Source organism: Pleurodeles waltl, chromosome 12 (assembly GCF_031143425.1).
Source record: "Pleurodeles waltl isolate 20211129_DDA chromosome 12, aPleWal1.hap1.20221129, whole genome shotgun sequence".
Taxonomy (NCBI): Eukaryota; Metazoa; Chordata; class Amphibia; order Caudata; family Salamandridae; genus Pleurodeles; species Pleurodeles waltl.
In genome coordinates, this window is record NC_090451.1 from 1,762,265 (window position 1) to 1,787,184 (window position 24,920).

The window sequence follows — 24,920 nt, forward strand, 5'->3', positions numbered from 1 at the left end:
GGGGAGTGGCTACCAATGTATACGAAGACTAATGAAAGTTATTAATGCTGAATTAATTATGTACTAATGTTTTTAATTTGTATTAACGTATCAAAATTGGAGTTATGTATTAGGAGTTTATTCATTAAGCAGTAGGCCTTAGTTTAGCGAAGGTCTGTGCCTAGCTGCCTGGTCTCATATCAAACTGTCTTTTTCTAACGTACAATGTGCTATTTTCCTGAAGGACATGAAACTGTACTTTCCCAGAAGCTAGAGATGTGTGTAGCTGTAGTAAATTCTTTCTCATGGGACCCTACTTGCTCAAGGAGACATTCTTGCTGAATGCAACAGTGTAATTTGTAACAGGTGCAAGGCTGCCTGGAGTAGGAGAAAACAATGGAACTACTGACTGTAGCGTAAAATGTAACTTTTCTTACCTGTCATACCAACCGATGAAAACGTCAATAACATGGGCCAATCAACGACATGAGAACTGTGGTTTGTGTAAAACTCTGGTGAAGATTATTGGACAGAGATGGCGATGCACCAATGATTATCCATTGAGGAATTAGGAGTAAATTAGACAGCTTTGATTTAACCACATGACCCGAGGAGAAATCAGGCATTTATTGGACATTCCACTCCAAGCCATTCTTTGCCATTCTACTGAGCCATTTAGGCCATTTAGTTTGAGACTTTTCCGTTTGTTCGCCCTGTTACTCTAAACCACCCTTTACTTATTCCTTACCTGATACTTACTTCTCCTCTATATGAGGGAAGTTCTTGTTCCTTAGCTATGCCATACTGATACTTTGCCCTGTCCTTTCTTTGCTGATGATGCAAACGACTGATGTCCCGAGGACGAAGACTGACGCTGTTTGCTGATCCGTTGGATGGGTAACTATCTGATCAAAATTGTAATTGTCTGTTTGCCTTTTCTTTCTAGGTACCAACTGCTCTTTGATAGAGGCCATAGTTAGATGTTTTCCAAATTTGTGTTTGCTAAATTGTTTTGCATGAAGCCCAACATGCTGATGCTAATACGAGGTTATTTAAGGTGTTCACTAAAATCTGACGCAAATAGACAAATGACTGAGTTCTTGCTTTGTTGAACCATGCACTACTGAGACTTTGCTAAGTTGCTTCTTAATAATTATGTTTTAATACTGAGTGAATATTCTCTATGCATTGATTAATTGCGTTTCTAATTGCAAATCTGAAGAGTTACTAATGAGATGAATTCCTGATGGGATTAACAGAAATGACTTTAGATTGTAACCAGTAGGGAAATAAATATCCTAACACTTAACTAAATTGGTGTGGTTATTCATGACTGAAATATCATGGTGTGTTCACTTTCTTGACTCTCATTAAAGGTTATTGATTAGCATGCTGATTAGTTATTGCGATTGTTGTTGAGATATTGATCTATTGATTTGTGATGCCAAAAGACATCTCGTACTGGGAAGTCCCCGAACCTGGTCTAAAAGGTTCATCGACCTAGGCGTGTCTCCTTGTAAGTTTACTTATCAAGGCTCTGACGCGCCTTCACTAATAAAAAGTAATCTGATCGCTTGCTGCGGAGTCATCGTCAACAAAAACTACCAAAATATTACTTCAATGTATTGTAATTACGACTGCCTCAGTTTTATGCATTACGTGAGTAGTCGGACAGCAATTTATTTAGCGCAAAAATATTTCTTGTTGATGCACGTACGTTTTTAAACTGAAGTGTCATAGCTGTAGCGGCAATACTCCCAGTTTAGGTGGTTTTATAAACTAAGTTTTACTTTTTCCTACTTAAAACTTTTTGCAGAACAATGCACATTAAATGGGAAGGCAGTTTTCCTTAATTGTGTACTATTTGCTGCCTAATGTTGACATGTAAGCACACCACCAATAACTGACACCTAGAGACTCGAAAGCGCCATACCAGTACAATATTTGTATGATATTGCACTTTAAATCCACGTACAACTGAATTAAAGCAATCTTAGCTCATTTGAGGGTAGTGTGATAGTACATCACATATGGATAGAACACGTTTGGAAAGTGTAATTTTCATGATTACATTACATTTAACATATAAATTCAAACTGAAGTAGGGATGGACAACAAGGTCGTATGGAGCAAAGCTGAAGACAACAAGTTACCATAACAATCTGTAAATATATGCTCGTTATTAAGTTTAGACAACTATCACCTAATAGAACACATTTTGGCTACCATATTTTGTACTCCTGAAACATGGTGTTTTGAAAACGAGGTGGTCGAGTGGTTAAGGCGATGGACTGCTAATCCATTGTGCTCTGCACATGTGGGTTCGAATCCCATCCTCGTCGGTTTATTGTTCCGTCCTTAGATTTTAGTATGTGGTAGGGCTGGATTAACCCTATTTTATGTGAAAGTTAAATGACATATCCCATGGTATTTCCGGCAGTACAACGGCTCAGTTTGGAAACACCGCTCAGTTGAGTACTGTGCTTAGGCATTACTGTAAACAGCGCCAGCCGGGTTCTGCTCATGAATCACAAAATCTTTCCTGAGGCGGAGGGTTGGTAAGTTGAGGGACGTAGATAGTTTGATTCCTTATCCTTAAAGAAAGAGAAGCAGTGCGTGCGGGACGCCAATGTATGGGTTGTCTTCCTACGGACTCTCAGGACTGGCGCTCCCTGACACCTCCCATGGCCCGGGACCAATCCTGACCTACTGAATGTATCACGTGCCTGCTGCTGTTGGCGTTGACTTTCCTAGGATACCTTCACAGGCTATACACCCTTATTCTCCAACTCCCCTATACAACAGAACATCTCACTTCAGAAAGCTTACAGAAACAGGTTTGCACAGAGTAGTGTGGCTGAGCGGTCTTAGGCGCTGGCTTAAGGATCCAGTCTCTTTGGAGTCGTGGGTTCGAATCACACCGCTGCCAGTATTTTTCAACTCACAAACGTATTTTGTCTGCATCAGTGTCTCACTCTCTGCCTTCTGCACTTACGATCCACATAGCGAGAGGTGAGACTATGTAAAGTGGTGACGTATATATATAAGGGTAGCCAGACAGTGGGACCGAGCCTTCTTATTTTAAAAAACCACAACCTAAGGTGACAAGAATTGTATCGGTAAACAAACCAGCTGTCTTGAAGTCTAACTATAGAGGCGACGAGAGGGGTCACTGTGATGCTGAAAGTTCAGAGAGTGTAAACAGTAGAACGCTGTGTGATACGTTTCCTTGCAGTGATGACAGCTCGCGTTTCTAAAGCAGAGAGCAAACATACAATGGGGAAGAAGAATAAATAAGGAAAGACATATATTATATGCAGACAGTTATTATACTTTGCTTTTCACCTGTAACTCGCTCAACTGTCGGTGAATGCTGCGTTACCCTGCATAGCCAGGTCACCACAGCAGGTGTCCACAGTGTTTGGCCAAGTTACTATAGTTGTGAGCTTGTAGATGTGAGGTAGCGTGGCTGAGCAGGCTAAACTGGCTAGATTTAGGCTCCAGTCTCTCTGGAGCCGTGGGCTTGAATCCCAACACTTTAAGTTTACTTGAACCAAATACTTTTGCAAAAAAGGTTCATGTAATAAATATTCATTAGGGTCGTGGTTGTGAGTATGACACTAATGGATAAAAGTGGGACTAACAATGCTACAATTCCTGAGACTACCACTGCACTAACAGCCTGGGAGAGGTTTGAGCTGGAAACAAGATACTTGCATGAGGGAACTAACTCGAAAGGGGAACTATCCACTGATGTTTTCTATCGCTTGCTGAGTGAGTATGTTGACACAATGGATGCAAAAGATTGTTTTGTGTGTACACAGATTCCTGTTTCGGTACAAGAGGGGGTTACCTATCGTAGACTGTCATTAACATATGGGATACGTTGTAGTCTGTTACTAACAAGATTCTATAACCAGGAAGAGATTCAATATTTTTACTCAAATCATGATCTTGTGTTTTCTAATGTGCCTATCATAGAGGATGTGAGTGGGGTAGCTAAGTACTATAGCATAAAGTTAGTTAAAGGATTCTTTCAGGCAACATTAACAATTAGTACATCTTATGCACACCACAATAATTTGACATGTTTGCTTACACCTGTAGAGAAAAGCTTTTTAGATCACACGGAAGAGAGAAGAAGGGCATTGAAGGGTAAACTAGAGAAAGGATTACAGCAACGGGCCTTTGCTAGTAGTGACGGTTATAGTGCAATTAGAGAACAAGGGAAGTTAGCTTTAGACGCACTACATGTAGGAAAGCTTTGCATATCCAAGACCAAATCATACTATGACAATGTGTTTGTGGGAATGAGTGAATGTAAGCGTGTGTTTTTGTTTCAGAGTAAATGGACATTCATGTTAAATAGACAGGATCCAGCAATCCCCGGGATTTATTATATATGTGGACCTAATGCTTATTACCGTCTTCCAAAGGGATAGTATGGGACATGTTATTTGGGGATAGTTTTCCCAAAGATATATCAACTTGACGATTTGAAAAGGTTACCAAAATTGTCTGAATTACATCGTACTAGACTTAAGAAAGAGACTGCTGCTGGTGTAGTAGGAGACATATTTGGGACGATAATTTCTTCAGTGGGAGTTATTATGAACTCCATAAAGATTCAAAAGTTGTCTACTATTGAGGATAACATGCTGACAAACTTTTCAGGGGCTATACTCCTGATGGATACTGAACATGCTGAGGAGGGGGCTATGACTCTTCAAAACAGTCTTGCTTTAGACATTCTTTTAGTGAAAAATGGCAGAGTTTGTAGATTGCTCAATGGGTGTAATTGTTGCGCTTACATACCAGATAATAGTAATGAGATTAGAAGTATGCTTACTAACTTGACTAGGGATAGTACGGACTTGAAGGATTTGAAAGAACCAGGTGTTTGGAAAAAGGTTGGGAAAGGATTTGCTTCAGTGGGAAATTGGATTATTAACATTTGGCATGGGATATTGTCTAAAATAATACAGGGGATATTGATTGTTATAGATTGCTTATTTGGATCATGGGTGGCATGTAAAATTAGTAAAAGAATAAAATTGAAGATGGCGAAAAATAATAGGAGGAGGGAAGAAAAACAAAGGGAAAAATGATTCAGGGCAAGATCAAAGGGGAAACCAAGAAGGGAAGAGATTGATATGAGGGAATTTTAGTATGTAAAATTAGTAGGGAAGATTTGTGTGATGACAAGAGTCATCAGAGGAGGGATTGCTGGAGTGTGTCTTTTAAAATTAATATTAACATGAAAAGCTTACAATATATTGTGTAATGAAGCTGCATAAAAAATGTGTTAACGTAGAAATAATGCACACGTTTGAAATGTGCCCACGGGGAGTGGCTACCAATGTATACGAAGACTAATGAAAGTTATTAATGCTGAATTAATTATGTACTAATGTTTTTAATTTGTATTAACATATCAAAATTGGAGTTATGTATTAGGAGTTTGTTCACTAAGCAGTAGGCCTTAGTTTAGCGAAGGTCTGTGCCTAGCTGCCTGGTCTCATATTAAACTGTCTTTTTCTAACGTGCAATGTGCTATTTTGCTGAAGGACATGAAACTGTACTTTCCCAAAAGCTAGAGATGTGTGTAGCTGTAGTAAATTCTTTCTCATGGGACCCTACTTGCTCAAGGAGACATTCTTGCCGAATGCATCAGTGTAATTTGTAACAGGTGCAAGGCTGCCTGGAGTAGGAGAAAACAATGGAACTACTGACTGTAGCGTAAAATGTAACTTTTCTTACCTGACATTCCAACCGATGAAAACGTCAATAACATGGGCCAATCAACGACATGAGAACTGTGGTTTGTGTAAAACTCTGGTGAAGATTATTGGACAGAGATGGCGATGCACCAATGATTATCCATTGAGGAATTAGGAGTAAATTAGACAGTTTTGATTTAACCACATGACCCGAGGAGAAATCAGGCATTTATTGGACATTCCACTCCAAGCCATTCTTTGCCATTCTACTGAGCCATTTAGGCCATTTCGTTTGAGACTTTGCCGTTTGTTCGCCCTGTTACTCTAAACCACCCTTTACTTATTCCTTACCTGATACTTACTTCTCCTCTATATGAGGGAAGTTCTTGTTCCTTAGCTATGCCATACTGATACTTTGCCCTGTCCTTTCTTTGCTGATGATGCAAACGACTGATGTCCCGAGGACGAAGACTGACGATGTTTGCTGATCTGTTGGATGGGTAACTATCTGATGAAAATTGTAATTTTCTGTTTGCCTTTTCTTTCTAGGTACCAACGCTCTTTGATAGAGGCAATAGTTAGATGTTTTCCAAATTTGTGTTTGCTAAATTGTTTTGCATGAAGCCCAACATGCTGATGCTAATACGAGGTTATTTAAGGTGTTCACTAAAATCTGACGCAAATAGACAAATGACTGAGTTCTTTCTTTGTTGAACCATGCACTACTGAGACTTTGCTAAGTTGCTTCTTAATAATTATGTGTTAATACTGAGTGAATATTCTCTATGCATTGATTAATTGCGTTTCTAATTGCAAATCTGAAGAGTTACTAATGAGATGAATTGCTGATGAGATTAACAGAAATGACTTTAGATTGTAACCAGTAGGGAAATAAATATCCTAACACTTAACTAAATTGGTGTGGTTATTCATGACTGAAAGATCATTGTGTGTTCACTTTATTGACTCTCATTAAAGGTTATTGATTAGCATGCTGATTAGTTATTGCGATTGTTGTTGAGATATTGATCTATTGATTTGTGATGCCAAAAGACATCTCGTACTGGGAAGTCCCCGAACCTGGTCTAAAAGGTTCATGGACCTAGGCGTGTCTCCTTGTAAGTTTACTTATCAAGGCTCTGACGCGCCTTCACTAATAAAAAGTAATCTGATTGCTTGCTGCGGAGTCATCGTCAACAAAAACTACCAAAATATTACTTCAATGTATTGTAATTACGACTGCCTCAGTTTTATGCATTACGTGAGTAGTCGGACAGCAATTTATTTAGCGCAAAAATATTTCTTGTTGATGCACGTTTGTTTTTAAACTGAAGTGTCATAGCTGTAGCTGCAATACTCCCAGTTTAGGTGGTTTTATAAACTAAGTTTTACTTTCTCCTACTTAAAACTTTTTGCAGAACAATGCACATTAAATGGGAAGGCAGTTTTCCTTAATTGTGTACTATTTGCTGCCTAATGTTGACATGTAAGCACACCACCAATAACTGACACCTAGAGACTCGAAAGCGCCATACCAGTACAATATTTGTATGATATTGCACTTTAAATCCACGTACAACTGAATTAAAGCAATCTTAGCTCATTTGAGGGTAGTGTGATAGTACATCACATATGGCTAGAACACGTTTGGAAAGTGTAATTTTCATGATTACATTACATTTAACATATAAATTCAAGCTGAAGTAGAGATGGCCAACAAGGTCGTATAGAGCAAAGCTGAAGACAGCAAGTTACCATAACAATCTGTAAATATATGCTCTTTATTATGTTTAGACAACTATCACCTAATAGAACACATTTTGGCTACCATATTTTGTACTCCTGAAACATGGTGCTTTGAAGACGAGGTGGCTGAGTGGTTAAGGCGAGGGACTGCTAATCCGTTGTGCTCTGCACGCGTGGGTTCGAATCCCATCCTTGTCGGTTTATTGTTCCGTCTTTAGTATGTGGTAGGGCTGGGTTAACCCTATTTTATGTGAAAGTTAAATGACATATCCCATGGTATTTCCGGCAGTACAACGGCTCAGTTTGGAAACACCGCTCAGTTGAGTACTGTGCTAGGCATTACTGTAAACAGCGCCAGCCGGGTTCTGCTCATGAATCACAAAATCTTTCCTGAGGCGGAGGGTTGGTAAGTTGAGGGACGTAGATAATTTGATTCCTTATCCTTAAAGAAAGAGAAGCAGCGCGTGCGGGACGCCAATGTAAGGGTTGTCTTCCTACGGACTCTCAGGACTGGCGCTCCCTGACACCTCCCATGGCCCGGGGCCAATCCTGACCTACTGAATGTATCACGTGCCTGCTGCTGTTGGCGTTGACTTTCCTAGGATCACTTCACAGGCTATACACCCTTATTCTCCAAGTCCCCTATACAACAGAACATCTCACTTCAGAAAGCTTACAGAAACAGGTTTGCACAGGGTAGTGTGGCCGAGCGGTCTAAGGCGCTGGATTAAGGCTCCAGTCTCTTTGGAGGCGTGGGTTCGAATCCCACCGCTGCCAGTATTTTTCAACTCACAAACGTATTTTGTCTGCATCACTGTCTCACTCTCTGCCTTCTGCACCTACGATCCACATAGCGAGAGGTGTGACTATGTAAAGTGGTGACGTATATATATAAGGGTAGCCAGACAGTGGGACCGAGCCTTCTTATTTTAAAAACCACAACCTAAGGTGACAAGAATTGTATCGGTAAACAAACCAGCTGTCTTGAAGTCTAACTATAGAGGCGACGAGAGGGGTCACTGTGATGCTGAAAGTTCAGTGAGTGTAAACAGTAGAACGCTGTGTGATACGTTTCCTTGTAGTGATGACAGCTCGCGTTTCTAAAGCAGAGAGCAAACATGCAATGGGGAAGAAGAATAAATAAGGAAAGACATATATTATATGAAGACAGGTATTATACTTTGCTTTTCACCTGTAACTCGCTCAACTGTCGGTGAATGCTGCGTTACCCCGCATAGCCAGGCCACCACAGCGGGTGTCCACAGTGTTTGGCCAAGTTACTATAGTTGTGAGCTTGTAGATGTGAGGAAGCGTGGCTGAGCAGGCTAAACTGGCTTGATTTAGGCTCCAGTCTCTCTGGAGCCGTGGGCTTGAATCCCAACACTTTAAGTTTACTTGAACCAAATACTTTTGCAAAAAAGGTTCATGTAATAAATATTCATTAGGGTCGTGGTTGTGAGTATGACACTAATGGATAAAAGTGGGACTAACAATGCTACAATTCCTGAGACTACCACTGCACTAACAGCCTGGGAGAGGTTTGAGCTGGATACAAGATACTTGCATGAGGGAACTAACTCGAAAGGGGAACTATCCACTGATGTTTTCTATCGCTTGCTGAGTGAGTATGTTGACACAATGGATGCAAAAGATTGTTTTGTGTGTACACAGATTCCTGTTTCGGTACAAGAGGGGGTTACCTATCGTAGACTGTCATTAACATATGGGATACGTTGTAGTCTGTTACTAACAAGATTCTATAACCAGGAAGAGATTCAATATTTTTACTCAAATCATGATCTTGTGTTTTCTAATGTGCCTATCATAGAGGATGTGAGTGGGGTAGCTAAGTACTATAGCATAAAGTTAGTTAAAGGATTCTTTCAGGCGACATTAACAATTAGTACATCTTATGCACACCACAATAATTTGACATGTTTGCTTACACCTGTAGAGAAAAGCTTTTTAGATCACACGGAAGAGAGAAGAAGGGCATTGAAGGGTAAACTAGAGAAAGGATTACAGCAACGGGCCTTTGCTAGTAGTGACGGTTATAGTGCAATTAGAGAACAAGGGAAGTTAGCTTTAGACGCACTACATGTAGGAAAGCTTTGCATATCCAAGTCCAAATCATACTATGACAATGTGTTTGTGGGAATGAGTGAATGTAAGCGTGTGTTTTTGTTTCAGAGTAAATGGACGTTCATGTTAAATGGACAGGATCCAGCAATCCCCGGGATTTATTATATATGTGGACTTAATGCTCATTACCGTCTTCCAAAGGGATAGTATGGGACATGTTATTTGGGGATAGTTTTCCCAAAGATATATCAACTTGACGATTTGAAAAGGTTACCAAAATTGTCTGAATTACATCGTACTAGACATAAGAAAGAGACTGCTGCTGGTGTAGTAGGAGACATATTTGGGACGATAATTTCTTCAGTGGGAGTTATTATGAACTCCATAAAGTTTCAAAAGTTGTCTACTATTGAGGATAACATGCTGACAAACTTTTCAGGGGCTATACTCCTGATGGATACTGAACTTGCTGCGGAGGGGGCTATGACTCTTCAAAACAGGCTTGCTTTAGACATTCTTTTAGTGAAAAATGGCAGAGTTTGTAGATTGCTCAATGGGTGTAATTGTTGCGCTTACATACCAGATAATAGTAATGAGATTAGAAGTATGCTTACTAACTTGACGAGGGATAGTACGGACTTGAAGGATTTGAAAGAACCAGGTGTTTGGAAAAAGGTTGGGAAAGGATTTGCTTCAGTGGGAAATTGGATTAGTAACATTTGGCATGGGATATTGTCTAAAATAATACAGGGGATATTGATTGTTATAGATTGCTTATTTGGATCATGGGTGGCATGTAAAATTAGTAAAAGAATAAAATTGAAGATGGTGAAAAATAATAGGAGGAGGGAAGAAAAACAAAGGGAATAATTATTCAGGGCAAGATCAAAGGGGAAACCAAGAAGGGAAGAGATTGATATGAGGGAATTTTAGTATGTAAAATTAGTAGGGAAGATTTGTGTGATGACAAGAGTCATCAGAGGAGGGATTGCTGGAGTGTGTCTTTTAAAATTAATATTAACATGAAAAGCTTACAATATATTGTGTAATGAAGCTGCATAAAAAATGTGTTAACGTAGAAATAATGCACACGTTTGAAATGTGCCCACGGGGAGTGGCTACCAATGTATACGAAGACTAATGAAAGTTATTAATGCTGAATTAATTATGTACTAATGTTTTTAATTTGTATTAACATATCAAAATTGGAGTTATGTATTAGGAGTTTGTTCATTAAGCAGTAGGCCTTAGTTTAGCGAAGGTCTGTGCCTACCTGCCTGGTCTCACATTAAACTGTCTTTTTCTAACGTGCAATGTGCTATTTTCCTGAAGGACATGAAACTGTACTTTCCCAGAAGCTAGAGATGTGTGTAGCTGTAGTAAATTCTTTCTCATGGGACCCTACTTGCTCAAGGAGACATTCTTGCTGAATGCAAGAGTGTAATTTGTAACAGGTGCAAGGCTGCCAGGAGAAGGAGAAAACAATGGAACTACTGACTGTAGCGTAAAATGTAACTTTTCTCACCTGACATTCCAACCGATGAAAACGTCAATAACATCGGCCAATCAACGACATGAGAACTGTGGTTTGTGTAAAACTCTGGTGAAGATAATTGGACAGAGATGGCGATGCACCAATGATTATCCATTGAGGAATTAGGAGTAAATTAGACAGTTTTGATTTAACCACATGACCCGAGGAGAAATCAGGCATTTATTGGACATTCCACTCCAAGCCATTCTTTGCCATTCTACTGAGCCATTTAGGCCATTTCGTATGAGACTTTGCCGTTTGTTCGCCCTGTTACTCTAAACCACCCTTTACTTATTCCTTACCTGATACTTACTTCTCCTCTATATGAGGGAAGTTCTTGTTCCTTAGCTATGCCATACTGATACTTTGCCCTGTCCTTTCTTTGCTGATGATGCAAACGACTGATGTCCTGAGGACGAAGACTGACGCTGTTTGCTGATCCGTTGGATGGGTAACTATCTGATGAAAATTGTAATTGTCTGTTTGCCTTTTCTTTCTAGGTACCAACTGCTCTTTGATAGAGGCCATAGTTAGATGTTTTCCAAATTTGTGTTTGCTAAATTGTTTTGCATGAAGCCCAACATGCTGATGCTAATACGAGGTTATTTAAGGTGTTCACTAAAATCTGATGCAAATAGACAAATGACTGAGTTCTTGCTTTGTTGAACTATGCACTACTGAGACTTTGCTAAGTTGCTTCTTAATAATTATGTGTTAATACTGAGTGAATATTCTCTATGCATTGATTAATTGCGTTTCTAATTGCAAATCTGAAGAGTTACTAATGAGATGAATTGCTGATGAGATTAACAGAAATGACTTTAGATTGTAACCAGTAGGGAAATAAATATCCTAACACTTAACTAAATTGGTGTGGTTATTCATGACTGAAAGATCATGGTGTGTTCACTTTATTGACTCTCATTAAAGGTTATTGATTAGCATGCTGATTAGTTATTGCGATTGTTGTTGAGATATTGATCTATTGATTTGTGATGCCAAAAGGCATCTCGTACTGGGAAGTCCCCGAACCTGGTCTAAAAGGTTCATCGACCTTGGCGTGTCTCCTTGTAAGTTTATTATCAAGGCTCTGACGCGCCTTCACTAATAAAAAGTAATCTGATCGCTTGCTGCGGAGTCATCGTCAACAAAAACTACCAAAATATTACTTCAATGTATTGTAATTACGACTGCCTCAGTTTTATGCATTACGTGAGTAGTCGGACAGCAATTTATTTAGCGCAAAAATATTTCTTGTTGATGCACGTACGTTTTTAAACTGAAGTGTCATAGCTGTAGCGGCAATACTCCCAGTTTAGGTGGTTTTATAAACTAAGTTTTACTTTCTCCTACTTAAAACTTTTTGCAGAACAATGCACATTAAATGGGAAGGCAGTTTTCCTTAATTGTGTACTATTTGCAGCCTAATGTTGACATGTAAGCACGCCACCAATAACTGACACCTAGAGACTCGAAAGCGCCATACCAGTACAATATTTGTATGATATTGCACTTTAAATCCACGTACAACTCAATTAAAGCAATCTTAGCTCACTTGAGGGTAGTGTGATAGTACATCACATATGGATAGAACACGTTTGGAAAATGTAATTTTCATGATTACACTACGTTTAACATATAAATTCAAGCTGAAGTAGGGATGGACAACAAGGTCGTATAGAGCAAAGCTGAAGACAACAAGTTACCATAACAATCTGTAAATATATGCTCTTTATTATGTTTAGACAACTATCACCTAAAAGAACACATTTTGGCTACCATATTTTGTACTCCTGAAACATGGTGTTTTGAAGACGAGGTGGCCGAGTGGTTAAGGCGATGGACTGCTAATCCATTGTGCTCTGCGCGCGTGGGGTCGAATCCCATCCTTGTCGGTTTATTGGTCCGTCTTTAGTTTTTAGTATGTGGTAGGGCTGGGTTAACCCTATTTTATGTGAAAGTTAAATGACATATCCCATGGTATTTCCGGCAGTACAACGGCTCAGTTTGGAAACACCGCTCAGTTGAGTACTGTGCTTAGGCATTACTGTAAACAGCGCCAGCCGGGTTCTGCACATGAATCACAAAATCTTTCCTGAGGCGGAGGGTTGGTAAGTTGAGGGACGTAGATAGTTTGATTCCTTATCCTTAAAGAAAGAGAAGCAGCGCGTGCGGGACGCCAATGTAAGGGTTGTCTTCCTACGGACTCTCAGGACTGGCGCTCCCTGACACCTCCCATGGCCCGGAGCCAATCCTGACCTACTGAATGTATCACGTGCCTGCTGCTGTTGGCCTTGACTTTCCTAGGATCACTTCACAGGCTATACACCCTTATTCTCCAACTCCCCTATACAACAGAACATCTCACTTCAGAAAGCTTACAGAAACAAGCTTGCACAGGGTACTGTGGCCGAGCGGTCTAAGGCGCTGGATTAAGGCTCCAGTCTCTTTGGAGGCGTGGGTTCGAATCCCACCGCTGCCAGTATTTTTCAACTCACAAACGTATTTTGTCTGCATCAGTGTCTCACTCTCTGCCTTCTGCACCTACGATCCACATAGCGAAAGGTGAGACTATGTAAAGTGGTGACGTATATATATAAGGGTAGCCAGACAGTGGGACCGAGCCTTCTTATTTTAAAAAACCACAACCTAAGGTGACAAGAATTGTATCGGTAAACAAACCAGCTGTCTTGAAGTATAACTATAGAGGCGACGAGAGGGGTCACTGTGATGCTGAAAGTTCAGTGAGTGTAAACAGTAGAACGCTGTGTGATACGTTTCCTTGCAGGGATGACAGCTCGCGTTTCTAAAGCAGAGAGCAAACATACAATGGGGAAGAAGAATAAATAAGGAAAGACATATATTATATGCAGACAGTTATTATACTTTGCTTTTCACCTGTAACTCGCTCAACTGCCGGTGAATGCTGCGTTACCCTGCATAGCCAGGTCACCACAGCGGGTGTCCACAGTGTTTGGCCAAGTTACTATAGTTGTGAGCTTGTAGATGTGAGGTAGTGTGGCTGAGCAGGCTAAACTGGCTAGATTTAGGCTCCAGTCTCTCTGGAGCCGTGGGCTTGAATCCCAACACTTTAAGTTTACTTGAACCAAATATTTTTGCAAAAAAGGTTCATGTAATGAATATTCATTAGGGTCGTGGTTGTGAGTATGACACTAATGGATAAAAGTGGGATTAACAATGCTACAATTCCTGAGACTACCACTGCACTAACAGCCTGGGAGAGGTTTGAGCTGGATACAAGATACTTGCATGAGGGAACTAACTCGAAAGGGGAACTATCCACTGATGTTTTCTATCGCTTGCTGAGTGAGTATGTTGACACAATGGATGCAAAAGATTGTTTTGTGTGTACACAGATTCCTGTTTCGGTATAAGAGGGGGTTACGTATCATAGACTGTCATTAACATATGGGATACGTTGTAGTCTGTTACTAACAAGATTCTATAACCAGGAAGAGATTCAATATTTTTACTCAAATCATGATCTTGTGTTTTCTAATGTGCCTATCATAGAGGATGTGAGTGGGGTAGCTAAGTACTATAGCATAAAGTTAGTTAAAGGATTCTTTCAGGCGACATTAACAATTAGTACATCTTATGCACACCACAATAATTTGACATGTTTGCTTACACCTGTAGAGAAAAGCTTTTTAGATCACACGGAAGAGAGAAGAAGGGCATTGAAGGGTAAACTAGAGAAAGGATTACAGCAACGGGCCTTTGCTAGTAGTGACGGTTATAGTGCAATTAGAGAACAAGGGAAGTTAGCTTTAGACGCACTACATGTAGGAAAGCTTTGCATATCCAAGACCAAATCATACTATGACAATGTGTTTGTGGGAATGAGTGAATGTAAGAGTGTGTTTTTGTTTCAGAGTAAATGGACGTTCATGTTAAATGGACAGGATCCAGCAATCCCCGGGATTTATTATATATGTGGACTTAATGCTTATTACCGTCTTCCAAAGGGAAAGTATGGGACATGTTATTTGGGGATAGTTTTCCCAAAGATATATCAACTTGACGATTTGAAAAGGTTACCAAAATTGTCTGAATTACATCGTACTAGATATAAGAAAGAGACTACTGCTGGTGTAGTAGGAGACATATTTGGGACGATAATTTCTTCAGTGGGAGTTATTATGAACTCCATAAAGATTCAAAAGTTGTCTACTATTGAGGATAACATGCTGACACACTTTTCAGGGGCTATACTCCTGATGGATACTGAACTTGCTGCGGAGGGGGCTATGACTCATCAAAACAGGCTTGCTTTAGACATTCTTTTAGTGAAAAATAGCAGAGTTTGTAGATTGCTCAATGGGTGTAATTGTTGCGCTTACATACCAGATAATAGTAATGAGATTAGAAGTATGCTTACTAACTGGCCTAGGGATAGTACGGACTTGAAGGATTTGAAAGAACCAGGTGTTTGGAAAAAGGTTGGGAAAGGATTTGCTTCAGTGGGAAATTGGATTAGTAACATTTGGCATGGGATATTGTCTAAAATAATACAGGGGATATTGATTGTTATAGATTGGTTATTTGGATCATGGGTGGCATATAAAATTAGTAAAAGAATAACATTGAAGATGGCGAAAAATAATAGGAGGAGGGAAGAAAAACAAAGGGAAAAATTATTCAGGGCAAGATCAAAGGGGAAACCAAGAAGGGAAGAGATTGATATGAGGGAATTTAGTATGTAAAATTAGTAGGGAAGATTTGTGTGATGACAAGAGTCATCAGAGGAGGGATTGCTGGAGTGTGTCTTTTAAAATTAATATTAACATGAAAAGCTTACAATATATTGTGTAATGAAGCTGCATAAAAAATGTGTTAACGTAGAAATAATGCACACGTTTGAAATGTGCCCACGGGGAGTGGCTACCAATGTATACGAAGACTAATGAAAGTTATTAATGCTGAATTAATTATGTACTAATGTTTTTAATTTGTATTAACATATCAAAATTGGAGTTATGTATTAGGAGTTTGTTCATTAAGCAGTAGGCCTTAGTTTAGCGAAGGTCTGTGCCTAGCTGTCTGGTCTCATATTAAACTGTCTTTTTCTAACGTGCAATGTGCTATTTTCCTGAAGGACATGAAACTGTACTTTCCCAGAAGCTAGAGATGTGTGTAGCTGTAGTAAATTCTTTCTCATGGGACCCTGCTTGCTCAAGGAGACATTCTTGCTGAATGCAACAGGGTAATTTGTAACAGGTGCAAGGCTGCCTGGAGTAGGAGAAAACAATGGAACTACTGACTGTAGCGTAAAATGTAACTTTTCTTATCTGACATTCCAACCAATGAAAACGTCAATAACATGGGCCAATCAACGACATGAGAACTGTGGTTTGTGTAAAACTCTGGTGAAGATTATTGGACAGAGATGGCGATGCACCAATGATTATCTATTGAGGAATTAGGAGTAAATTAGACAGTTTTGATTTAACCACATGACCCGAGGAGAAATCAGGCATTTATTGGACATTCCACTCCAAGCCATTCTTTGCCATTCTACTGAGCCATTTAGGCCATTTCGTTTGAGACTTTGCCGTTTGTTCGCCCTGTTACTCTAAACCACCCTTTACTTATTCCTTACCTGATACTTACTTATCCTCTATATGAGGGAAGTTCTTGTTCCTTAGCTATGCCATACTGATACTTTGCCCTGTCCTTTCTTTGCTGATGATGCAAACGACTGATGTCCCGAGAACGAAGACTGACGCTGTTTGCTGATCCGTTGGATGGGTAACTATCTGATGAAAATTGTAATTGTCTGTTTGCCTTTTCTTTCTAGGTACCAACTGCTCTTTGATAGAGGCCATAGTTAGATGTTTTCCAAATTTGTGTTTGCTAAATTTTTTTGCATGAAGCCCAACATGCTGATGCTAATACGAGGTTATTTAAGGTGTTCACTAAAATCTGACGCAAATAGACAAATGACTGAGTTCTTGCTTTGTTGAACCATGCACTACTGAGACTTTGCTAAGTTGCTTCTTAATAATTATGTGTTAATACTGAGTGAATATTCTCTATGCATTGATTAATTGCGTTTCTAATTGCAAATCTGAAGAGTTACTAATGAGATGAATTGCTGATGAGATTAACAGAAATGACTTTAGATTGTAACCAGTAGGGAAATAAATATCCTAACACTTAACTAAATTGGTGTGGTTATTCATGACTGAAAGATCATGGTGTGTTCACTTAATTGACTCTCATTAAAGGTTATTGATTAGCATGCTGATTAGTTATTGCGATTGTTGTTGAGATATTGATCTATTGATTTGTGATGCCAAAAGACATCTCGTACTGGGAAGTCCCCGAACCTGGTCTAAAAGGTTCATCGACCTAGGCGTGTCTCCATGTAAGTTTACTTATCAAGGCTCTGACGCGCCTTCACTAATAAAAAGTAATCTGATCGCTTGCTGCGGAGTCATCGTCAACAAAAACTACCAAAATATTACTTCAATGTATTGTAATTACGACTGCCTCAGTTTTATGCATTACGTGAGTTGTCGGAAAGCAATTTATTTAGCGCAAAAATATTTCTTGTTGATGCACGTACGTTTTTAAACTGAAGTGTCATAGCTGTAGCGGCAATACTCCCAGTTTAGGTGGTTTTATAAACTAAGTTTTACTTTCTCCTACTTAAAACTTTTTGCAGAACAATGCACATTAAATGGGAAGGCAGTTTTCCTTAATTGTGTACTATTTGCTGCCTAATGTTGACATGTAAGCACACCACCAATAACTGACACCTAGAGACTCGAAAGCGCCATACCAGTACAATATTTGTATGATATTGCACTTTAAATCCACGTACAACTGAATTAAAGCAATCTTAGCTCATTTGAGGGTAGTGTGATAGTACATCACATATGGATAGAACACGTTTGGAAAGTGTAATTTTCATGATTACATTACATTCAAGCTGAAGTAGGGATGGACAACAAGGTCGTATAGAGCAAAGCTGAAGACAACAAGTTACCATAACAATCTGTAAATATGTGCTCTTTATTATGTTTAGACAACTATCACCTAATAGAACACATTTTGGCTACCATATTTTGTACTCCTGAAACATGGTGTTTTGAAGATGAGGTGGCTGAGTGGTTAAGGTGATGGACTGCTAATCCATTGTGCTCTGCACGTGTGGGTTTGAATCCCATCCTCGTTGGTTTATTGTTCCGTCTTTAGTTTTTAGTATGTGGTAGGGCTGGGTTAACCCTATTTTATGTGAAAAGTAAATGACATATCCCATGGTATTTCCGGCAGTACAACGGCTCAGTTTGGAAACACCGCTCAGTTGAGTACTGTGCTTAGGCATTACTGTAAACAGCGCCAGCCGGGTTCTGCTCATGAATCACAAAATCTTTCCTGAGGCGGAGGGTTGGTAAGTTGAGGGACGTAGATAGTTTGACTCCTTATCCTTAAAGAAAGAGAAGCAGCGCGTGCGGGACGCCAATGTAAGGGTTGTCTTCCTCCGGACTCTCAGGACTGGCGCTCCCTGACACCTCCCATGGCCCGGGGCCAATCCTGACCAACTGAATGTATCACATGCCTGCTGCTGTTGGCGTTGACTTTCCTAGGATCACTTCACAGGCTATACACCCTTATTCTCCAACTCCCCTATACAACAGAACATCTCACTTCAGAAAGCTTACAGACACAGGTTTGCACAGGGTAGTGTGGCCGAGCGGTCTAAGGCGCTGGATTAAGGTTCCAGTCTCTTTGGAGGAGTGGGTTCGAATCCCACCGCTGCCAGTACTTTTCAACTCACAAACGTATTTTGTCTGCATCAGTGTCTCACTCTCTGCCTTCTGCACCTACGATCCACATAGCGAGAGGTGAGACTATGTAAAGTGGTGACGTATATATATAAGGGTAGCCAGACAGTGGGACCGAGCCTTCTTATTTTAAAAAACCACAACCTAAGGTGACAAGAATTGTATCGGTAAACAAACCAGCTGTCTTGAAGTCTAACTATAGAGGCGACGAGAGGGGTCACTGTGATGCTGAAAGTTCAGTGAGTGTAAACAGTAGAATGCTGTGTGATACGTTTCCTTGCAGTGATGACAGCTCGCGTTTCTAAAGCAGAGAGCAAACATACAATGGGGAAGAAGAATAAATAAGGAAAGACATATATTATATGCAGACAGTTATTATACTTTGCTTTTCACCTGTAACTCGCTCAACTGTCGGTGAATGCTGCATTACCCTGCATAGCCAGGTCACCACAGCGGGTGTCCACAGTGTTTGGCCAAGTTACTATAGTTGTGAGCTTGTAGATGTGAGGTAGCGTGGCTGAGCAGGCTAAACTGGCTAGATTTAGGCTCCAGTCTCTCTGGAGCCGTGGGCTTGAATCCCAACACTTTAAGTTTACTTGAACCAAATACTTTTGCAAAAACGGTTCATGTAATAAATATTCATTAGGGTCGTGGTTGTGAGTATGACACTAATGGATAAAAGTGGGACTAACAATGCTACAATTCCTGAGACTACCACTGCACTAACAGCCTGGGAGAGGTTTGAGCTGGATACAAGATACTTGCATGAGGGAACTAACTCGAAAGGGGAACTATCCACTGATGTTTTCTATCGCTTGCTGAGTGAGTATGTTGACACAATGGATGCAAAAGATTGTTTTGTGTGTACACAGATTCCTGTTTCGGTACAAGAGGGGGTTACCTATCATAGACTGTCATTAACATCTGGGATACGTTGTAGTCTGTTACTAACAAGATTCTATAACCAGGAAGAGATTCAATATTTTTACTCAAATCATGATCTTGTGTTTTCTAATGTGCCTATCATAGAGGATGTGAGTGGGGTAGCTAAGTACTATAGCATAAAGTTAGTTAAAGGATTCTTTCAGGCGACATTAACAATTAGTACATCTTATGCACACCACAATAATTTGACATGTTTGCTTACACCTGTAGAGAAAAGCTTTTTAGATCACACGGAAGAGAGAAGAAGGGCATTGAAGGGTAAACTAGAGAAAGGATGACAGCAACGGGCCTTTGCTAGTAGTGACGGTTATAGTGCAATTAGAGAACAAGGGAAGTTAGCTTTAGACGCACTACATGTAGGAAAGCTTTGCATATCCAAGACCAAATCATACTATGACAATGTGTTTGTGGGAATGAGTGAATGTAAGCGTGTGTTTTTGTTTCAGAGTAAATAGACGTTCATGTTAAATGGACAGGATCCAGCAATCCCCGGGATTTATTATATATGTGGACTTAATGCTTATTACCGTCTTCCAAAGGGATAGTATGGGACATGTTATTTGGGGATAGTTTTCCCAAAGATATATCAACTTGACGATTTGAAAAGGTTACCAAAATTGTCTGAATTACATCGTACTAGACATAAGAAAGAGACTGCTGCTGGTGTAGTAGGAGACATATTTGGGACGATAATTTCTTCAGTGGGAGTTATTATGAACTCCATAAAGATTCAAAAGTTGTCTACTATTGAGGATAACATGCTGACAAACTTTTCAGGGGCTATACTCCTGATGGATACTGAACTTGCTGCGGAGGGGGCTATGACTCTTCAAAACAGGCTTGCTTTAGACATTCTTTTAGTGAAAAATGGCAGAGTTTGTAGATTGCTCAATGGGTGTAATTGTTGCGCTTACATACCAGATAATAGTAATGAGATTAGAAGTATGCTTACTAACTGGCCTAGGGATAGTACGGACTTGAAGGATTTGAAAGAACCAGGTGTTTGGAAAAAGGTTGGGAAAGGATTTGCTTCAGTGGGAAATTGGATTAGTAACATTTGGCATGGGATATTGTCTAAAATAATACAGGGGATATTGATTGTTATAGATTGGTTATTTGGATCACGGGTGGCATATAAAATTAGTAAAAGAATAACATTGAAGATGGCGAAAAATAATAGGAGGAGGGAAGAAAAACAAAGGGAAAAATTATTCAGGGCAAGATCAAAGGGGAAACCAAGAAGGGAAGAGATTGATATGAGGGAATTTAGTATGTAAAATTAGTAGGGAAGATTTGTGTGATGACAAGAGTCATCAGAGGAGGGATTGCTGGAGTGTGTCTTTTAAAATTAATATTAACATGAAAAGCTTACAATATATTGTGTAATGAAGCTGCATAAAAAATGTGTTAACGTAGAAATAATGCACACGTTTGAAATGTGCCCACGGGGAGTGGCTACCAATGTATACGAAGACTAATGAAAGTTATTAATGCTGAATTAATTATGTACTAATGTTTTTAATTTGTATTAACATATCAAAATTGGAGTTATGTATTAGGAGTTTGTTCATTAAGCAGTAGGCCTTAGTTTAGCGAAGGTCTGTGCCTAGCTGTCTGGTCTCATATTAAACTGTCTTTTTCTAACGTGCAATGTGCTATTTTCCTGAAGGACATGAAACTGTACTTTCCCAGAAGCTAGAGATGTGTGTAGCTGTAGTAAATTCTTTCTCATGGGACCCTGCTTGCTCAAGGAGACATTCTTGCTGAATGCAACAGGGTAATTTGTAACAGGTGCAAGGCTGCCTGGAGTAGGAGAAAACAATGGAACTACTGACTGTAGCGTAAAATGTAACTTTTCTTACCTGACATTCCAACCAATGAAAACGTCAATAACATGGGCCAATCAACGACATGAGAACTGTGGTTTGTGTAAAACTCTGGTGAAGATTATTGGACAGAGATGGCGATGCACCAATGATTATCTATTGAGGAATTAGGAGTAAATTAGACAGTTTTGATTTAACCACATGACCCGAGGAGAAATCAGGCATTTATTGGACATTCCACTCCAAGCCATTCTTTGCCATTCTACTGAGCCATTTAGGCCATTTCGTTTGAGACTTTGCCGTTTGTTCGCCCTGTTACTCTAAACCACCCTTTACTTATTCCTTACCTGATACTTACTTATCCTCTATATGAGGGAAGTTCTTGTTCCTTAGCTCTGCCATACTGATACTTTGCCCTCTCCTTTCTTTGCTGATGATGCAAACGACTGATGTCCCGAGAACGAAGACTGACGCTGTTTGCTGATCCGTTGGATGGGTAACTATCTGATGAAAATTGTAATTGTCTGTTTGCCTTTTCTTTCTAGGTACCAACTGCTCTTTGATAGAGGCCATAGTTAGATGATTTCCAAATTTGTGTTTGCTAAAATTTTTTGCATGAAGCCCAACATGCTGATGCTAATACGAGGTTATTTAAGGTGTTCACTAAAATCTGACGCAAATAGACAAATGACTGAGTTCTTGCTTTGTTGAACCATGCACTACTGAGACTTTGCTAAGTTGCTTCTTAATAATTATGTGTTAATACTGAGTGAATATTCTCTATGCATTGATTAATTGCGTTTCTAATTGCAAATCTGAAGAGTTACTAATGAGATGAATTGCTGATGAGATTAACAGAAATGACTTTAGATTGTAACCAGTAGGGAAATAAATATCCTAACACTTAACTAAATTGGTGTGGTTATTCATGACTGAAAGATCATGGTGTGTTCACTTAATTGACTCTCATTAAAGGTTATTGATTAGCATGCTGATTAGTTATTGCGATTGTTGTTGAGATATTGATCTATTGATTTGTGATGCCAAAAGCCATCTCGTACTGGGAAGTCCCCGAACCTGGTCTAAAAGGTTCATCGACCTAGGCGTGTCTCCTTGTAAGTTTACTTATCAAGGCTCTGACGCGCCTTCACTAATAAAAAGTAATCTGATCGCTTGCTGCGGAGTCATCGTCAACAAAAACTACCAAAATATTACTTCAATGTATTGTAATTACGACTGCCTCAGTTTTATGCATTACGTGAGTAGTCGGAAAGCAATTTATTTAGCGCAAAAATATTTCTTGTTGATGCACGTACGTTTTTAAACTGAAGTGTCATAGCTGTAGCGGCAATACTCCCAGTTTAGGTGGTTTTATAAACTAAGTTTTACTTTCTCCTACTTAAAACTTTTTGCAGAACAATGCACATTAAATGGGAAGGCAGTTTTCCTTAATTGTGTACTATTTGCTGCCTAATGTTGACATGTAAGCACACTACCAATAACTGACACCTATAGACTCGAAAGCGCCATACCAGTACAATATTTGTATGATATTGCACTTTAAATCCACGTACAACTGAATTAAAGCAATCTTAGCTCATTTGAGGGTAGTGTGATAGTACATCACATATGGATAGAACACGTTTGGAAAGTGTAATTTTCATGATTACATTACATTCAAGCTGAAGTAGGGATGGACAACAAGGTCGTATAGAGCAAAGCTGAAGACAACAAGTTACCATAACAATCTGTAAATATGTGCTCATTATTATGTTTAGACAACTATCACCTAATAGAACACATTTTGGCTACCATATTTTGTACTCCTGAAACATGGTGTTTTGAAGATGAGGTGGCTGAGTGGTTAAGGTGATGGACTGCTAATCCATTGTGCTCTGCACGTGTGGGTTTGAATCCCATCCTCGTTGGTTTATTGTTCCGTCTTTAGTTTTTAGTATGTGGTAGGGCTGGGTTAACCCTATTTTATGTGAAAAGTAAATGACATATCCCATGGTATTTCCGGCAGTACAACGGCTCAGTTTGGAAACACCGCTCAGTTGAGTACTGTGCTTAGGCATTACTGTAAACAGCGCCAGCTGGGTTCTGCTCATGAATCACAAAATCTTTCCTGAGGCGGAGGGTTGGTAAGTTGAGGGACGTAGATAGTTTGACTCCTTATCCTTAAAGAAAGAGAAGCAGCGCGTGCGGGACGCCAATGTAAGGGTTGTCTTCCTCCGGACTCTCAGGACTGGCGCTCCCTGACACCTCCCATGGCCCGGGGCCAATCCTGACCAACTGAATGTATCACATGCCTGCTGCTGTTGGCATTGACTTTCCTAGGATCACTTCACAGGCTATACACCCTTATTCTCCAACTCCCCTATACAACAGAACATCTCACTTCAGAAAGCTTACAGACACAGGTTTGCACAGGGTAGTGTGGCCGAGCGGTCTAAGGCGCTGGATTAAGGCTCCAGTCTCTTTGGAGGAGTGGGTTCGAATCCCACCGCTGCCAGTACTTTTCAACTCACAAACGTATTTTGTCTGCATCAGTGACTCACTCTCTGCCTTCTGCACCTACGATCCACATAGCGAGAGGTGAGACTATGTAAAGTGGTGACGTATATATATAAGGGTAGCCAGACAGTGGGACCGAGCCTTCTTATTTTAAAAAACCACAACCTAAGGTGACAAGAATTGTATCGGTAAACAAACCAGCTGTCTTGAAGTCTAACTATAGAGGCGACGAGAGGGGTCACTGTGATGCTGAAAGTTCAGTGAGTGTAAACAGTAGAATGCTGTGTGATACGTTTCCTTGCAGTGATGACAGCTCGCGTTTCTAAAGCAGAGAGCAAACATACAATGGGGAAGAAGAATAAATAAGGAAAGACATATATTATATGCAGACAGTTATTATACTTTGCTTTTCACCTGTAACTCGCTCAACTGTCGGTGAATGCTGCATTACCCTGCATAGCCAGGTCACCACAGCGGGTGTCCACAGTGTTTGGCCAAGTTACTATAGTTGTGAGCTTGTAGATGTGAGGTAGCGTGGCTGAGCAGGCTAAACTGGCTAGATTTAGGCTCCAGTCTCTCTGGAGCCGTGGGCTTGAATCCCAACACTTTAAGTTTACTTGAACCAAATACTTTTGCAAAAACGGTTCATGTAATAAATATTCATTAGGGTCGTGGTTGTGAGTATGACACTAATGGATAAAAGTGGGACTAACAATGCTACAATTCCTGAGACTACCACTGCACTAACAGCCTGGGA

The 24,920-nt window shown here is 39.9% G+C and overlaps 9 non-coding genes across 9 annotated transcripts; all 9 read left to right on the forward strand.

Annotated features, from left to right (window-relative positions):
- Positions 1–2,239: 2,239 nt before the first annotated feature.
- On the forward strand, positions 2,240–2,321 carry TRNAS-GCU (transfer RNA serine (anticodon GCU)). Its single transcript has one exon. It is a non-coding gene; the product is annotated as a tRNA-Ser (tRNA).
- Positions 2,322–7,561: 5,240 nt separating this feature from the next.
- On the forward strand, positions 7,562–7,643 carry TRNAS-GCU (transfer RNA serine (anticodon GCU)). The gene has a single exon. It is a non-coding gene; the product is annotated as a tRNA-Ser (tRNA).
- Positions 7,644–8,140: 497 nt separating this feature from the next.
- TRNAL-AAG (transfer RNA leucine (anticodon AAG)) lies at positions 8,141–8,222 on the forward strand. Its single transcript has one exon. It is a non-coding gene; the product is annotated as a tRNA-Leu (tRNA).
- Positions 8,223–12,874: 4,652 nt separating this feature from the next.
- On the forward strand, positions 12,875–12,956 carry TRNAS-GCU (transfer RNA serine (anticodon GCU)). Its single transcript has one exon. It is a non-coding gene; the product is annotated as a tRNA-Ser (tRNA).
- Positions 12,957–13,461: 505 nt separating this feature from the next.
- Positions 13,462–13,543, forward strand: TRNAL-AAG (transfer RNA leucine (anticodon AAG)). The gene has a single exon. It is a non-coding gene; the product is annotated as a tRNA-Leu (tRNA).
- Positions 13,544–18,183: 4,640 nt separating this feature from the next.
- Positions 18,184–18,265, forward strand: TRNAS-GCU (transfer RNA serine (anticodon GCU)). The gene has a single exon. It is a non-coding gene; the product is annotated as a tRNA-Ser (tRNA).
- Positions 18,266–18,770: 505 nt separating this feature from the next.
- Positions 18,771–18,852, forward strand: TRNAL-AAG (transfer RNA leucine (anticodon AAG)). Its single transcript has one exon. It is a non-coding gene; the product is annotated as a tRNA-Leu (tRNA).
- Positions 18,853–23,492: 4,640 nt separating this feature from the next.
- Positions 23,493–23,574, forward strand: TRNAS-GCU (transfer RNA serine (anticodon GCU)). Its single transcript has one exon. It is a non-coding gene; the product is annotated as a tRNA-Ser (tRNA).
- A 505-nt stretch (positions 23,575–24,079) lies between these two features.
- TRNAL-AAG (transfer RNA leucine (anticodon AAG)) lies at positions 24,080–24,161 on the forward strand. Its single transcript has one exon. It is a non-coding gene; the product is annotated as a tRNA-Leu (tRNA).
- The last annotated feature ends 759 nt before the right edge of the window (positions 24,162–24,920 follow it).